General features: G+C 43.8%; 1 pseudogene; it reads left to right on the top strand.

The window, feature by feature from the left end:
- The first annotated feature begins 1,769 nt into the window (after positions 1-1,769).
- Positions 1,770-2,148, top strand: LOC142456547 (nuclear envelope phosphatase-regulatory subunit 1 pseudogene; annotated as a pseudogene).
- Positions 2,149-17,457: the final 15,309 nt, after the last annotated feature.

The raw sequence follows: 17,457 nt of genomic DNA, 5'->3' as shown, positions 1-17,457 counted from the left end.
TGCATGTGCTACCTGACTCTGAAAAGGGATTTATGGACTAGTATCAAACTTAAGGGTTAATATTAGATTTATGGACTTGATCTGGATGGGGCTAGGATGTTTTCTTAATATACAATTACTCTTTGATATAAAGTTCTTTCTTATACATATATGAGTGTCTTTAGATCTGTTTCTCTAGTCAACCAGACTGACACACATATGATGTTTATGTTTTGTTTCTTTACTAGGTAAAATACTTTAAGTTGTCTCCATGTCTTTGACTCTTACAGGAAATGGTACATAGTACCCTACCCAATATCATTGACACCCTAGAGCATCAGTGCTCAACCTGTGGGTCATGGCCCCTTTTGGGGTCGAATGACCCTTTCACAGGGGTCACCTGATTCATAACAGTAGCAAAATGACAGTGAGGACTTAGCAACAAAAATAATTTTATGGTTGGTGGTTCACCACAACATGAGGAACTGTATGAAAGAGCCACGGCATGAGGACAGTGGATAACTGCTACCCCAGAGGACAGAGGGAAACTGCTCCATAGGTTATCTGAGGCAAAATCATTCCTGAGGCAAAAGTGTGTCCCTCTTTCTCCATTGGAATGACTAGTAGGTTCAAATGGCTGACCTTGCTGTTCCGGCCAACCGTCTAACGTGTTGTTCCACTCAGGCTTCTGGAAGCTGGCACAGAGAAGTTTGAAACCCCCTGTGGTAGTTAAATAATCATTTGTCTATTTGAGAGGATTTAAATTGAAGGGGTGGAGCCTAGCCTGTCAATAAGGTCATAACCAATGAGGCCTCTGTGTGGGCATGGCCTTCTGAGGATTCTGGGAACTCTGGTATTCTTCTTTGGAGGCAGGAGACACTCTTTCTCTGCTCACTCCCTGTGAGACATTCTTGTTCACAAGCCAAATGGAGATGGCAGCCAGAACCTCAGAGCTGGAGAAGCCATGTGGAGAACCCAGCCAGTGCTGAGATGCTTATACCACCTCGGGATCCACAAGACTTCCCACCCACTGGCCTGTGATCATCCGGCACTTGACATCATTGCATGTGTTTCATGAGTCTGAAGAGGACTTTATAGATTGGTACTGGACATATGGGCTAATGCCAGACTTATGGACTTGATCTAGACTGGGCCGGGATGTTTTCTCAATATTCAATTGCTCTTGTGTATAAAGTTCTTTCTATTATACATTTGAGTGTCTATGAATTTGCTTCTTTAGTCTACCCGGGCTTACAGCCCGCCCCCGCCCCCACCACCAAATAAAACTCATTGCCATTTAATGCCCTTGTAATCACAGTGGTTTCAAGCCTCCAATCTATCATCTTTCTCCTCACCAGGGCTCCTTTCCTATAGAAAAATAAAACTCTCCCGAAGCTTGAAAGGAAAGTTTAGTCTGAAGGGGAAAAGGACACCGATCTCATTGCACGGAGGCCTGGTGATGCAGCCGGGTAGTCCGTGGACTGCAGTCGACTCTGCTGCCTGCACCGTCAGCTGTTGAAACCCACTGGAAAGATGACGCCATTGGCTGGCGGCCTCAGAAAGGTGACATGGGATTTGGAATGGACTTGATAGCAGCCGGTAAGTCATCGCAGTGTTACTATTTAAAGACAATCATGGTAGGACTGCAAACGTAGGAATATGTTCTCGAGGAAAAGAAGGACAGAGAGTAGAGCTTGGGAGTTGGTGCTGAGGCCAGGAAGGGGCTTTGAAGGCGTGATGCTGGGGTGGGGTGGGGGAGGCAATGACGGTGACCATAGCTGCCTCCCAAAATGAACTCACTGGGACAGGCGGGAGATCTCAAGGTGTTTGAGTGACGACTGACAATACATTCAATGCTTGCAACCTGCCACTGCACGATGGAGGATGCTTCTTATACTGGTACCCGTCTGTATAGCGACTGGTGCCTAAAACTGGTTCACAGGTCCTGAGACACAAAAGGTGTCTTTTTTCTTCACAACACTGTGGCATCATCCATTTTTTGCTATGAGCTTTATCGCTCTCCTAGGCTTGTTTTTTGCTGGAATACCCAAAAGAGTAGTTGCACCATCGATTACAGCTGCTTGCTGTCAAACTGCATGAGCACAGCCTACTGCGTCTGCTGATGACACGGGGAAACCGATTTTGAAACCTAGGCTTCGTGTTCAGTAGCCATCTGCTTTCACTGTTATGGGACTTTCAAGCAACCTTGCTTCCGATGACTAGGACAGCAAAAATCCACGAAGGACGATTTACCCAGCTGCACATGCAAAGAGCACAGCAACACGTGATCGCCTTACCCAGACCATTTTGATGATGATGACTCCTTGTTCTCCTTGCTTGTAGTAGCTTTGATTGCCTGCATGTCAGTATCAGTGTTACTTTCATATTGCATTTTTGCAGATGAGGTGTGTATGTATACATGTCACTAAGTTAAATATAGACACAACATCATTCATAACTTTTAAAAATGAATCCTTTTATTGGGGGCTCGTACAGATATCATAACAAAGCATAATTCAATTGGATCAAGGATAATTGTACAATTGCTGCCACCAGCAGTTTCAAAACATTTTCTTTCTTCTTGGACTCTTTGATATCAGCTCCCTTAATCCCCTCCCTCCCCCAACCTGCCTTCCATGAACCCTTTTTATTATTTTATATATTATTATTGTTGTTATCATGATTTTTTAAATATTGTAAATAGAAAACCAATGCCAACTTGAAACAGAGGGAAAATCTTTGTGTGAACTTAGTGCTCTTGTCCCAGTATTTCAGGAACATCTACTTGCCATTCCCACACTCTATAAAACCACCTATTGTGTGTGGCCACCGCGTTCATCCTGTAGGCTCCTCTCTGTGATCATACTGCAGGAAAAACATTGAATGGAGTTTAGGCTAAGGAAAACGCTATTATGTTTTAAGAAATCATATCTGTTTTGGGAACTAATTTTTGTTAAACCAAACTCTGAATTCCAGTCACGAGTTCCATTTTTCAATTCATTACTTTCTTTTAATGCTAAATATATTTTATATTTGAAAATAATTGGTAGAATACTGTACAAGTGTGTAAATGTGTAAATTACACATTACCGGGGAATGTGATAGCTTTATTGGATTGTATGCTATGGTAAACAGGCTGTTTTTGCACAGATGTAAGCCATCATCCCTTTCTGTCATGAGGTACCGTGGAACATGCCACAGGCTGGCATTGACAATTCTCCCTGTTCAAGAGTGTTAATGTCCTAATCTATATGCGCAATAGCCACAGTACTAAAATTCAAACCCAAGCCAAACCCATTGCCATCGAATTAGTTCCAACGCAGGGCTTCCAAGCCTATAAATCTTTTTAGGAGCAGGGTAACCTCATCTTCTGTGCAGCTGCTGGAGGAATTGAACCACTGAACTTAAGGTTTAACACTCCATTGCTTACGCGACACCATCACCAGGGCTCTTTGTACTCTAACAGCCCCTAAAGTTAAAGTTGCGATGACTGTAGATATCCTTACAGTACAAGAGGTGCCTTTTTGCTTGGTTATAAGATGCATTTTTCCATGAGCATGAGCAACCTATAAAGTTGGTGCTGACTCATCTCTTCCTTTTGACGCTTCTGTGAGGGGATGTCCAATTGTCTATAGATGGGCATTGGGTATCCACTATGCACCTACCCCCCATTCACAGTGATATGATTTTTTGTTCTGGGTCTTTTATGCCTGATACCTGATCCCATCCACACCTCATAATCACACAGGCTGGAGTGCTTCTTCCATGTGGGCTTTGTTGCTTCTCAGCTAGATGGTCGCTTGTTTATCTTCAAGCATGTAAGACCCCAGACGCTATATCTTTTGATAGCAGGGCACCATCAGCTTTCTTCACCACATTTGCTTATGCACCCATTTTGCCTTCAGCAATCGTGTCAGGAAGGTGAGCATCACAGATGCCGGGTTTTAGAACAAAGTGTCCTTGCATTGAGGGAGTACTTGAGTAGAGGCCCAATGTCCATCTGTTACCTTAATACTTAACATATAAATATATGTACATAGATCTATTTCCTTATCGTTATATATCATTATATTTACATATGTACATACCTGTATATTTAGACCTCTATAAATGTTCTTTACCTCCTAGTTCTTTCCTCTACTTTCTTTTATTCTTCTCTTGTCCCACTATCATGTTTGGCCTTCATTTGGGTTTCAGTAATGCCTCGTGGCTACATTGTCCTTGATCAAGCCCCACCAGGCATCCTATACCCTCCTCACAATTGATTTTAGATCACTTGTTGTTCCCTTGTCCCTGGGTTAGTTGACACCCCTCTTCATTTTCCCCACTTCCCCATCTCCCATGTTCCCCCCAGAACCATCAAAACTGTTGTTTTCTCCTCCGGATTGTTTATCCCAACTATCTTATCTAGCTAGACATACACATACGATAATCAACACAAAAATAAGACAGAGAAAAATAAAGCAATGAAAGAAAAGAAAAAACAAAAAAAAAATACCCAAAAATCCTATAAATAGTTACAGGTCTATTTGTTGTCCTTTAGAAGTGTTTTCTGGTTGCTGCTCTGTTGTACACCCTTAGTGTCTACAGCACTTTCAAGTAGGCAACTTCGTGGAGATGATTTTGCCTTAGGCCTTGTGCTCGTTGGAAGAATTTAATCAGTTTCCAGAAATAGAATCCAAAGATCATAACAGGAGATTGGCTTTCTAATAACTCAGTAATTATTTATTTTAATTGTTCTTCAAGATAATGCTGAGTGAGATTATTCTTAACCACAAGTTGCTTATCGGTTCTGTTCCAGCCAGGCCCCTTTTCCCTGGTAATGCTGATAAGATTTGGGGAAAGAACGTACTGAGGTTTCTCATCCGTGGAACACTTTTGACTCTCTCGTAGAAAGGAGTCCTGGGGGAAGAGTGGGTTATGCATTAGGCTGCTGATCACAGGACCAGTGGTACCAACCCCCAGCTGCACTACTCCCTTCAATATTGACAGCCACGGAAACCCACAGAGGTGATTGTACTCCATCCCAGAGGTTTACTCTGAGTTAGAATCAACTTGATGGCAATGAGTTTTGAGGGTAGAACTATAACCCAGATTTGCAAATAATATATTAAATACCCTTTAATCTATTTCTATTATTGGCTTCCTATGATTTCTGTTTGAATGACAGGAACACAGAGGATAGGCACAGTTCGGAGCAGGGTTGTCAAGCATTAGCAATTTCACTACAACTTTCAGACTTGTGAATTAGCTAAAAGCTGATTAAGGGGTTTTATATTTGGGTCAAGGCTTTTTAATGGTCTTTAAAACAAATGAGACTATGGTTACCCACAACTGGAAAATAGGAATCTCATGCAGTTTATGGATCTGAACTGATAACTGAAGAGCTTTGGGAATTGAAACACCAGGCTGCTAAAGTTAAAATCCCTTCTCCAAAATGTACTGTGTGGCCAACTTTTGTGTTCCTCATCTATAAAATAAGGATCGATAGCATACCTACCTCAGAGTACCAGCAGTTCGAAGCCCCCAGGTGCTCAGAGGGAGGAAGTCTACTCTCACAAAAAGTACCTCTCTGAAATTCACAGGGCAGTCCTCCTCTGCTCTTCGAGGGCCTTCTGAGTCTGAATTGATCTAGGGGTTGTTGTGAGGCAAACAATGGTGAACGTACCATGCACTCCCACGGGGACAAAGAAATCCGTTTCAGAAGAAGCATGCACAGAGGCAAGGATGGCGGAACTTGTCTCACCTACTTTGGATGCGTTGTCACGAGAGACCAGTCCCTGGAGAAGGACATCATGCGTGGTAAAGTAGAAGGGCTGTGAAAAGGGGGGAGGACATCGACAAGATGGATGGACACAACGGCTGCAACAATGGCCTCAAACACAGGCACCGTTGTGAGGATGGTGCAGGACCAGGCAGGAACAATTTGGGTCAAAACCAACTCAAGGGCACAGAGCAGCAACATATGTAAACGTGTATATGTAAAATGTTGCCAATTTACCAATCATTTGCTTTAATTCAGTGCTTCTCAACCTTCCTAACACCACAACGCTTTCATACCGTTCCTCATGTTGTGGTGACCCCAACCATAAAATTCTTTTCGTTGCTACTTCTTCACTGTAATTTTGTTACTGTTAAGAATCAGGCAACCCTTGTGAAAGGTCGTTTGACCCCCAAAGGGGTCGCAACCCACAGGTTAAGAACTGCTGTTTTAATTGCTACTCATAGTGAACACATGTATATCCAAATAGAACTGTGCTCCAAATGGCTTTACTGGCTGAATTTTTGGAAGTTGATTTGCTTCCAAGGAACTTCTGGGTGGAATGCAAGTAGCAACCTCTCAGTTCACATCAGAAATATCCTAACCATTCACACTAAAGGAGAGGAAGCAGTGGGGGAAACAGGCAAGAGGGAGGCCAGGGGGGAGAAGGAAGCCATTGACTTCACTCAGAGGAAAATAAACATTCCTGGTGTGTAATCAGACAACTGGGTCTAAAGGGATCACTTTATTCTTTTACAATGAATGGGCTGCAAGTGTACTGCATTACTTGAATTATGTCCCCCGGGGCCAGCGTCAACCAAGTAATCGAAGCCACTGGAAGCAAACAGTTCAGAATACCTCCCGAAGCCACTGGGTTTCCTGTGTTTGCATTAGGTTAGTATTTCAATGACGAGCTGTTTCCCCATTAAAGTTTCAACTTAATTAGAAGTTTTGAAGGTTTTGGAGGAAAAGGAAGGAAGGACAGAAGGAAGGAAGGAAAGGTTTTGATTTTTTATGTCTTTTCCCTCTGAGCTCGAAGGAACAGAACACCTCCATTGTGCTCAAGGAAATGGTCAGGTGGGTGGAAGGGTTTTAACCCAGTCATAGGTGAGGAAATTTATCTTTTCTTGGATATTTCTGCTCATTTTTATATCAGCATTTGCTGGATTCCAACAGCAAGCATAGCTTTTATTAATATGGAACACGTCATTGCTCTTTCCTCCTTGAGGTTTTTAACTCACGTAAAATGAACAGGAAGTGGAAACAGCTTATTACAATGAAAACATAATTTCATTGTTCTTGTTCTTAACTTGGGTCATCTTTACCTAATTCATTTCTGGAGTCAGTGGGTGGCGGTTGTAGGCATCTGACGCATGTGAAGTTTAGGGTCCGAAATTAACAGTTTCATCCCAAGTGTTACTATGAATGTGGCCTTGTATCGTCCACTAAAGTTCTTGCAAATAATGATGTCTACCGCCTAGGATTATTGTGAAAATCAGTCAGCTGACTAGAGGAAATAATGAATTTGAAATTCGTGGAACATAATGAGCAGTCAGCAATTATCTCTGCCCAATTCCTGCCATTTCTTAAGAGACTGAGTTTTAATGAGGACACAATTTAATTTTTTTAGATAGACACGATTTACTGTATTCAATAGCAGTCAGACCACACATGGTCCAAGAATCGTCCAACAGTAGACCAAATGTTATCAGATATTAAAGACTGGTTCTCCAAGATCAGAGCCAATGATGGATACGACGCTTGCCTATGTTCTCGCCAATACAAAACTACATCCTTACCTCAGTGGCCACCAAGCCATTCGGCAGAGCTTCCTTAACCGTGAGTTGTTTGAAGAAAGAGTTGCCTGTTTTGACGTGCTTCCAATCCATGTACAGCTCTCTGCAGGGGTTGGCGGGACCGGCTCAATCCCAGGATGGAGGATGCAACTTAATTTTAATATGATACAGTCACTTCTTCCTAACCATTTCATTTGAAATCAAAAGCTGGCACAGAACTCAGTTTCCTTTTTAGGTGTTCAGTTTAGGAGAGAAGATGGTTTTTGTTAGGTGCCATCAAGCTGATGCCAACTTATAGCACTTGTACTCTATGTACAACAGAACAAACACCACGGGGCCTGTACCATTCTAGCAATTGTTGTGTTTGAGCCCATTGTTTCAGCCAGCGGCTCCATCCCTCTCGTTGAGAGTGCTTCTCTGCTTACCCAGCATGGGGTCTGTTTTGGTCTCCCCTGATAATATAGACAATGTCAGGGAGACAAAGTCTCTCCCTCCTTACTTGTAAGAACCAAACCGGCTATTCATCTTCCAAGACCGATTGTGTTGTTGTTGTTGTTGTTGTTGTTGTTCTAGCAGTCTCTGGCTCTTAAATATGTTTCACCAGCATCATAATTCAAAGGTATAGAGTCTTCTTTGGTCCAACTTGTACTGTGTACGAGGCAATTGAAAATACCATGATTTGGGGTCAGGTGCACTTCAGTTAGTCCTCAAAGTGACATCTCCTTTTGTTCCTCAAAATCTAGGCTTCTCTGACTTTCTCCGAGCTTCCATTGCTTGGAAAAATCCTTGTTTCTGACTTTAAAGGTCTCTATTTTCACTTTCAGTGGGACTTGCTATACCCACCTCATAGCACCTTGCCCATTGATGCCTCCTATGTCCATAAAGTTGGCTGGCCTGTGTGGTCCAAATAGTAGGCCATTGGCCTCTCCCAGCTGCAGAGCTCTGGACTGCTCCGAGACCCATTCACCTGATGTCTAAGTCAGAGAGTACTCCAGGGCTGATACTGCCTCTACCCTGAAGAGATTGTTAGGTTCCTCTGGTTAGAAATAATTCCTTGGTCCTTGGCGTCACACAAGATAGAATTCATTCCAAAGTCTGGTTTGTGATCCAAGTGAGTTTTTTATAAGGATAGAAGTTTCAGGTTTTACACAGGCCCCTCAGGGCACTTCACACCCACACGGGGAAACCTGAGACCAAGGAAACCCGCAACAGGCCTGCCTTTGGATTCTGGCTTTTTCAGGGCCTCCACTGGGAGGCATAGTCAACGGTACTGGTTGACCCCATTGGCTGGATTAAGCCCACCTGGCCCAGATTGGGGCCCACCCAGGTGTACTGGTCTTTCCTTGCTTGGAGCTGTATTTGGAGTATGGCCAGTAGACAGTCTGGTCCCTGTTTTGGCTACCTAACAAGATCAATAGGCACAGTACTTTATTTTCACATGAGGAAGGTAAAAGATAGAACCATTTCTGTTTCCTTTAGTGGGAATGTCTTATCCCACTGGACCTCCAAATAATCCCCAATATGTCAGCCCCTTGAATGTCTTTAGGGCTTATCTCCTACCTGCAGGGGCACATGGGTTTGATCAGAGGCTCCAGTACTCTTACCACACCTTGATTTTCTACTTCAATCAGATGATGTCCCCAACAGAATGAAGTAGTGTAGTATTCTGCAGGATGCTCAGATCATATAGGCCCTTTGGGATTTTATTATAACAGAGGACAGGAGAGTAATATATCCCTGGTATAAATAAAATGTAGATATTTTTGTTTGCAAGTTGAGATCTCCAGGAAGCAGACGCTGACAAAGAGATAAACACAAAGGACGCTTTGCCAGGGATGCTTTGCAGAAGGGTTGGAAAGCGAGCAGTTTTTGTGGAGATGAACCACAGCCAAGGCCGCAGCTGACCTAACCCCCACCCCACCCCCCACGGCCAGGGAACTCCAGAGTGGAGCTGACTCCTCCGACTCACTTGTCCTGACTCCCAAAGTCCCTTGTTCCAGTCTACCCCTGTTGAGTAGTTCTCTGATAAGGGTCTTATATCAAGACCCTTAGGAACATCCTTTCCATAGCTTTCATTGAGCTACAGAGGCAGATGTTTTGTTGTTGTTATTGTTGTTTTGTTGTTGCAATGCACTTACATCTATCTAAGGACTCCATGATGGCAAGGCAAACCCTATGTTATATACTTATATCTTTGTAAAGTTTTGCTCATTGCAAGGGAAATGAGCAAAGGCGAAGAGGAAGTCAGGGCTCAGACCTCGATTAATCATTGTGAGCGGAGTCAAGGTCTTCAGTTTTAGAATTCTCACACTTGACTACACCAATCAACATACATAATAATGTCTGATTTTTCTAGCACCACAAGTTTGTTAGGCTGGGTTCTCAAAGAAGCAAAACCAATGTAATTAATACGTGGATATACATAGATGCATATCAAGGAACTGGTAGTATAGGCTGGTATGTCTCAATTCCATGGTCAGATATCAGACTGGAGGCTTCTCCTGACTCAAGTGGCTGCAGAGATGGGCAAACTCACAATCAACAAATCTGACGGAGAACTGTAAGCTCACGGGCTACGGAAGTTGACAAGTGTGAAATCAGCAGACTGATGTGAGTTGGACAGATCACAGGCTGCAGAGGCTAATAAATTCCAGGATCAGCAGGTAATCAAGCAGGCCACTGGTTCAAGTCCCAAGAATCAGTGGTCAGATACTAAAAACTAGATGCAGGATCTAGAAAACAAAAATCTAAAATGCTGCCCGACCTTCATATATATTTGATGAAGACCGTGTCTATTAGGAAGTTTTCTTTAAACAGGTTGGCTTCTCATCAGGGAAGTCACAATTACACTCTATCTGCCGAACCAGAAAAGCATGGCCTAGTAAAGTTGACACAAAACCTTGATCACCACGTGAAGGGTCTGACAGAACAGAATGCAGGTTAGAGGGCTTTGTAAATCACCCAGGATGCCTATTAACAACCTGAGGAAATGAAGTGGACGCCATGTCTAACCTCCTCCTGCTTCACAAGGGGAGCGGAGACTCCTACTCCACACCAGGCTAAGGCAGATTCCTACGAGGCAGAGGTGAAATATTCCATCCTTCAACCTCTTTTATTCCATTCAGATTCCAGCCCTTCCTCCCATGGCGCTCCGTTTCTCTGCGAGATTCAATAATCTATTGCCATGCTCACAGAGAACCCACAGACAACACTCACGTTGTTGGAGTTCATCCGGGAATTTAACAGACTGCAAATGAGGATCAGAAAACAAAAGTCAGTTCTTTTGGCCGAAGCACCTCTTCTTAGACATTCTGACAGGCGTCTCTTGGCCTCTCAGCCACACAGCTCCCTGGCCTCTGCTCTGCTTGAGTCAGTGTTACAAAGTCATCCCTTCCACACTGATAAATGCCCAAAGGGCACCCCACTCCGCAATCCAGTCACCTACCCATGGGCTGGGTAGTCCATTGCTCAGTCTCAAACTTCCATGGGTGCTCTGGGGCTGATGTCACCATGGCAGCTTGACCTTCTCCATGCAGGGACCTCAGATACCCATCACAGCTGGTGTCTACCCTTACACCAACTCTTACCCTTTCTCAAGAAAACATGTTCAAGGAGCATTAATATGGCCCACGCACAGTTACACATGAGATTTCCTTGTGCTTGGATCTGCCATCAATGTTCATGGAAGCAGCAGTCAAGAGACTGAGTAAATCTACACGTGAGCTTTTCAAAATATCGTCTGAAAAGCAAGGATGCTACTTTGAGAACTAAAGTGCCCCTGGCCCAAACCATGGTATTTCCCATCACCTCGTAGGCACGTGAAAGTCAGACATTGAATAAAGGGGACAGAAAAATAATTAATGCATTTGAATGATCATGCTGACAAAGAATCTTGAGAGTACCATGGATTGCCCAAAGAACAAACTGATCTGTCTTGGGAGAAGTACAGCCAGAGTGCTCCTTAGAAGCAAGTATAGCAAGACTTCTCTCACGTACTTCAGACATGTCAGTAGAGACCAGTCTCTGGAGAAGGACAGCATGCTTGGTAAAGGAGAGGAAGAGGAAAAAGAGGGAGACCTTCAATAAGATGGATCGACATAGTAGCTGTATTGATGGGTCAAACATGAGAACAATTGTGAGGATGGCACAGGACCAGATGGAATTCGTTCTGTCGTACATAAGGTCACTATGAGTTGGAACCAACTTGATGGGACCTAACAACAACGTGCACAGTGACGTACCCTGCATTCAAGTTCACCCAGAGGTGCCGTGGAAGAAAAAGCACATGAAAACACCCACCTGTGACAACTGAAGGAGCCCAGTTCTACTTTGGCACCCACGTGGTCACCGTGAGTTGGAGTCAATGCCAATTGTTTGTTTATTGTTTTGTTTATTTGTTTGATGACACAGAGTCCCATGAAAATTTGATATTTAGAATACCAGTAAGGGACAGTTCAAACATGGCTCTGGTCCCTGGTGGAATTCCTGATGCTCCACCATGGAGGAGTAAAGTCTTTGAGGCTTTTTGGCCTTGTAGTAAGAGCAATGGAGTCATAGCATTGCCCAACTCCAGCCCATAGCCATTTGAGCTTCTAAATTGGGTTTTTGGGGGGTTATATGATGCGGCCCCCTCATTGATAAATAGCTGAGAGCAAGAAAGACCATTCTGTTTAGAGAGGAAAGTAGAATGGAACGAGGGACCTTGGGAGTCAGGACAATGACAAGAAGAATGGAAAGAGGACATGAGGGAAAGTATTTTACCTGCTTATTGAATTAAAATGTGACCCAGTTAAATCTGTTAGTCTACTATGCCTCCATCAGGACCATAACACCACCAGTAAGCACGGCCCAGGATCTCCATCAGTAGAGCTGTTTCCTCCCTGCTCTTCACCACTTTTCTTTCTCCTTCCTGTGCCTCCCTGCAAAATCATCAATGGGCCCTCCCAGTGAGGTTTGTGTGAGTCGCTCTTTTGACCTATGTATGAGAAGATGACACTCTTAATTATTAGATTATTTTAAGCCCCTTAAGTTGAGCCTTACAATTAAAACAACTTCCATTCTGACTGAGCATGGAAAATTAGAACATGACCCACTCTTGTCTAATTAAATCCCTCTTTTTTCGGGCCAGCATTTAATTCTGTGAGCCTTTTGAAATGAAGCATATCAGAAATAAAGTAATACAGTGCTCTGGGGGAAATTGAGATAAAGCATGTTTTTTAAAAAGCAGGAAGATAATGAAAGGAAACATCTCTGACATATGGAAATGAAACCATATTCTGTGGCAATGAGCTATTTGTGGTCACTCTGGCTGAATGGGAAGATCCTCCCTCCCCTTCCTTTTGAAGATTAGACTGAGCTAGCCACCCCTTGGGGTCTCTGGGGCCTCATTCCCTCTGACCCAAGGCATCTGCGTGGTTGTCATGTCCCTCCATTTCTGTCACTGAGCCTGCCTCCAATCCAACATCAGTTACTACTAGAACGCCAGACCCTGACCTACTTTCTAGATTCATAAATCAGGAAAGCTATTTGAATGCTCTCTTTTCCAAATGCCTGGATTCACTGACTTTTCTAACCTATCATTGCTAGCCACCCTGGGCCCAAGGCATCATTGCATGATCCCTTTGCAGTTTCTACTCTGACTGACCGTTTGCATAGAGAACGACAGTGGTGCTACTGCAGAGTATACCTCCTTGGCTCCAGACATTCACTCTGAAATGAGGTATGTGTACATGGGACCAGAATGCCATTATTAAGCCACCAATTGAAGGCAATGGCAAGATGCCAAGGAGCCAAGCCTGAGGCTTCTCTGTGCCAGGCCAAGTAGGTCAACTAGAAGTCTACTGGCAGGAGCATGCAGCATAATTTTTAGCAGAAAGACATCTTTAAAAGGGGGCCGGAGAGAGGGGGTCACAGTGATATGTCAGTAAAGCTCAGAAGTGAGGGGAGGCTGCATCCTGGTATTATAAGCACAGCGTATAATCACTTAGCTTTTGCCCAGATTCCATCTCCAAGGATTCACTGTCGGAAGCTAGTGACAAACACAGAGATCTGGCTGAATTCAAGCAACACCTGCCAGATATGTGTTACTCAGAGTTGTATGAGAATTTGAGAAGTCAACAAGACCATTTTGACACTGTTTAACTCCAAGGTCACGCCAGAAGAAAGAGGTAGGAGGCGCTGTCCAATGTTGATTGTGAGCACGATGAGTCTTCTGGACGTCCCACGAAACTGAGGTTACTTTTTCTAGGGTTGGTGCCCTGTATTAGCCAAGAGAGAAAGGATCAGAAACGCTCGACTTCTCCATACAGTATGTGTTGTGTACATTGGTCATGAATGACTTTCTAGTGTCTTTTGAATTCTCTATCATTCGTGGCTATTTCCCTTATGATATGTCACCTCCTTCGAGTTATTAAGTCAGATTCTTTTTCACAAGCTCTTTTGCAGTAAGATGCCAGGAGTCAGATATGCCAGCATGCAACTTCTAAATAGAAGGAAGTCAATGTGAAGAAGCCCCTTACAAGGAGAACCCTTTGTTTGACTAGGAAGACTACAGGCCGGTCTAGCTCGCAAGAGCACCAGTGATAGAGACCTGGTATTGAGCGTCAGGCAGCAGTGCTGTAACTTTGTGTTTGTACCAAGGAGGGGTAGCTTCACATTCTCTGCTGAACTGCCCTCTGAGTGTGCTTTGGGGAGTGTTCCGGCTTCTATTTTCTCCAAGGCTCCGTCTCTAGAGCTCCTAGGAAGTCTGTGACCTTCCGCCTGCTCTTTAATAAAGTCCCTCACTCTCGCTGTGAACTAGCCTGAAGAGGGTCAGTTGTTTTCCTAATGAGCCCAGCGGATTCAGCCTCTATTTTGTTCTTTATTTTCACCGTCATAACCAGCACCTCCCCAGCATTCCACCACCCTCCCCTTCCCTGGAGGGCTAACCTTTCAGGATTCTCATTTTGCGGATGATCCTCGGGCGTCAACTAGTGAAGAAAACATTCTCCCTGCTGTGTTCCTGTCAGGGTTCTACAGAGCCATGGAAGTAAATCCCTTCCTTAAGACCTCAAATTGGCAACATTTTAATATCTTTCAAGGGGCAACAGAGGAATGTTGTATAAAAATTAACATTATTCAGACATACCCTTATGGATCAGATAGTTATTTCTTCTCCTTAATAGAAAAAAGACCTGGGGTGGGAATTGTATGGTTCTCTTGTATAGCTGCAGAAGCCCAGGTGGCATAGTGTTACGTTACGAGTTGAGCCACTAACCTCAAGGTTGGCAGTTCAAACACCCTAAGGGAGAAAGATGGGGTTTTCTGCTCTCATAAAGAGTTACAGGCTTGGAAACTAATAGGAAATTAACTACCCTGTCTTGTAAGGATTTCTAGGGGTCAGAATTGATTCTGCAACAGTGAGTTTGGGGTGTGTGCGGGGGGGGGGGGGGGGGGGGGGCGGAATTGTAGAGCCAGGATGCCTGGTTAAAACACCCCCCTCCTGCCAAAACTACCTAGAACATTGGATGTTTAGTCATATAAAACGTAATGATTATTTTTATAATTCACAAAAAAGAGAACTGTTACAGAAATAGGAAGAAATCTAAAGCCTGCAGTGTATGGCTACGAAGGAATTTTGAACAATCAAGTAGCTGTACTGAAAGAAATGAGCAAGTTTATGATGTCCGTTAAAATGTTCCTCTCTTTGTAGAAATGCAAAGGGAGGTCTTGAAGCAGCAGGCTCTCCCTACAACATTTAAATTAAGTATATAATTGATAAGGGAATTCCTATGAGTATTAGGCATAATTTGGGGACAGAAATAATGTCACCGTGTAAGACTTCACCTCCTGGACATCCCCTGGAATTGTGTCTCTGTGATCCTTCCCCAGCTTGTGACTGTCTCTCTCCTCATCCCTTCCTCTCTCTTGTCCTGCCAGGAGAGGAAACTGTGCAGTCAGGCGTGGGCATACATGGTGACTGGTAATGAATGCTCACCCACTCCTTTTCTGAACCACGTGAGCATTTCGCCTTTAAAGCAGCAGGATGGGTTGATAGCAGACTGCCCATGGCTTTCTTGTCACGTCTGAATCTATCTTTCTGGTGAAGCTGCCAAGCATCCGCAGCCGGTATGTAAGAGGATAATATCAGCTGACCCTGCCTCTGGAGGTGGCTGTACATGTCCAGCTATTCTTCAGCAGAGCAGCTGGGATTCTCTTGAGTAAGAATGTGTATAAGACGTGCTAATGTTTTGTTAAATGAAAAAGCTTTGAAAAGTCACAGTGATGCTCATGTGACTGCCGTTCCTGAGAGCCAGGACCCACCAGTGGTGTGATGCTGACTCCTGTAAGTAGCGTGTTTGCCTTCCTCCATGATCTGTTAGGCAAGGCCTGAGGGGCACCTGGCGTGCACTAAGACTCGCCATCAGCCACCAGAGTACCGCCATGTGACTAGTCCTGAATCCACGCTTGGGGTTACCGTCACTTCATGTTTGGTATATCGCCTAATAGTTTACATAAACCTACTTTCATAGACAGCAACTTTGGAAAGGCAGCAGAAAAGGCACTGCGCCTACTTTGTGGATGAGTCTCAGATGTGTCTGGAGCGACTGTCAAGGAATGCTAAATTGGGAATCTAAATTGATTATAAGCCGAGTACACATCCCACTCTTTCTAATGCATCTCTCCTAGGAGACACACACACACACACACACACACTATAGAAGACTGAAGAATATTGAAATAGGCCTTGGACACGTATTATGTTTATAAGGATGTAAAGCATCATGATAGGAGGACTCAGTACTTCAGTCCAAGACATGTATTGGACACTGGATTAGAAACTGGGGAATAGCAGTATGGAGGGCATCCGGGTCCCTGTCCTACTGGAGCAAATCGACATATTAAGATAGTGAGAAGCACTGATAATTCGATCAATAGTTGGATCATTAGATCATCCAGCCTCTCAGCTTTCAGCTCCTGTTTGTTCAGGACTAGAGCTGACAATGAATGACCTTTGTTATTCATCCGTCACCCATCCCTTTTGCCTTATGTTCCAATTCTCTCGTTTCATGTCTCATATCTAATTGGAAAAATTCCTAGAGGGCAAAGTTTGTACATTTTTATACCCACCATGTCACAGGTCATAGGAGGAGGTGGGAGGAGAGTGTGTAAAGAATTCCGCGCATAGCTTCCTGTAAAGGGAGTGATGGCCACTGGATGCAGTGTTACCTTTGACCTCCTTCAATCACTCCAACAGCCTCACCCGGGTCATGGGTTATATTTAGGTTAAAAGGCTAAGGACAAACATTGTGGGACAATTGAATATTCAAACATGAATTTTTGTCTATCAAAACTATCGGAATAAAATATTGGAGGCACACATTTTAAATTGACAAGGACATAAATAGCTAGCAGCTACTACCTACAGGTGCTGTCTGCTTCACTGTGGCCAGACATGGCTTCAAGCCCCTCTGGGCAGTGTCCTTCTCTCCTTGAGCAGGTGGTACCGGCGTCCTGGTGCTCAGCAGCGAGGCACAGAGAGCTTCCCTCCTGCATCTTTATCTCTCCCCCAGCTTTGGCATCTACCACATTTATGCTTTATAACAAAAGACAATACAGTTTAGTATTTAAATCCAACAAATAGTTAAGCATATCTGTAACATGGCAGCCACTATGATACTGGACACTTTCCACGAGTTGCTTCTGGTCGGAAAGCGATCCACAGCTGCAAGGTCACTAACAAAGTCATTCAGAAGCTCGTAGAAAGAGGATGAGAAGGACTACCAGAGGCAACTCATTGAGCAATTAGTAGCTAAATGGTGGATTCATTTTTCCACCGAAATATATTTATCAATATGTTTTAGAAATTCTGAATGTCTGAAACATATTATAAATATATTTTGAGGTGCTGGGCATACTGAAGAATATTTTATCCTCGCCATG

The sequence above is a fragment of the Tenrec ecaudatus genome, chromosome 9 (assembly GCF_050624435.1).
Source record: "Tenrec ecaudatus isolate mTenEca1 chromosome 9, mTenEca1.hap1, whole genome shotgun sequence".
Taxonomy (NCBI): domain Eukaryota; kingdom Metazoa; phylum Chordata; class Mammalia; order Afrosoricida; family Tenrecidae; genus Tenrec; species Tenrec ecaudatus.
Note: the sequence above shows the minus strand (reverse complement) of the source record. Positions and strands in the feature narration are given on the sequence as shown.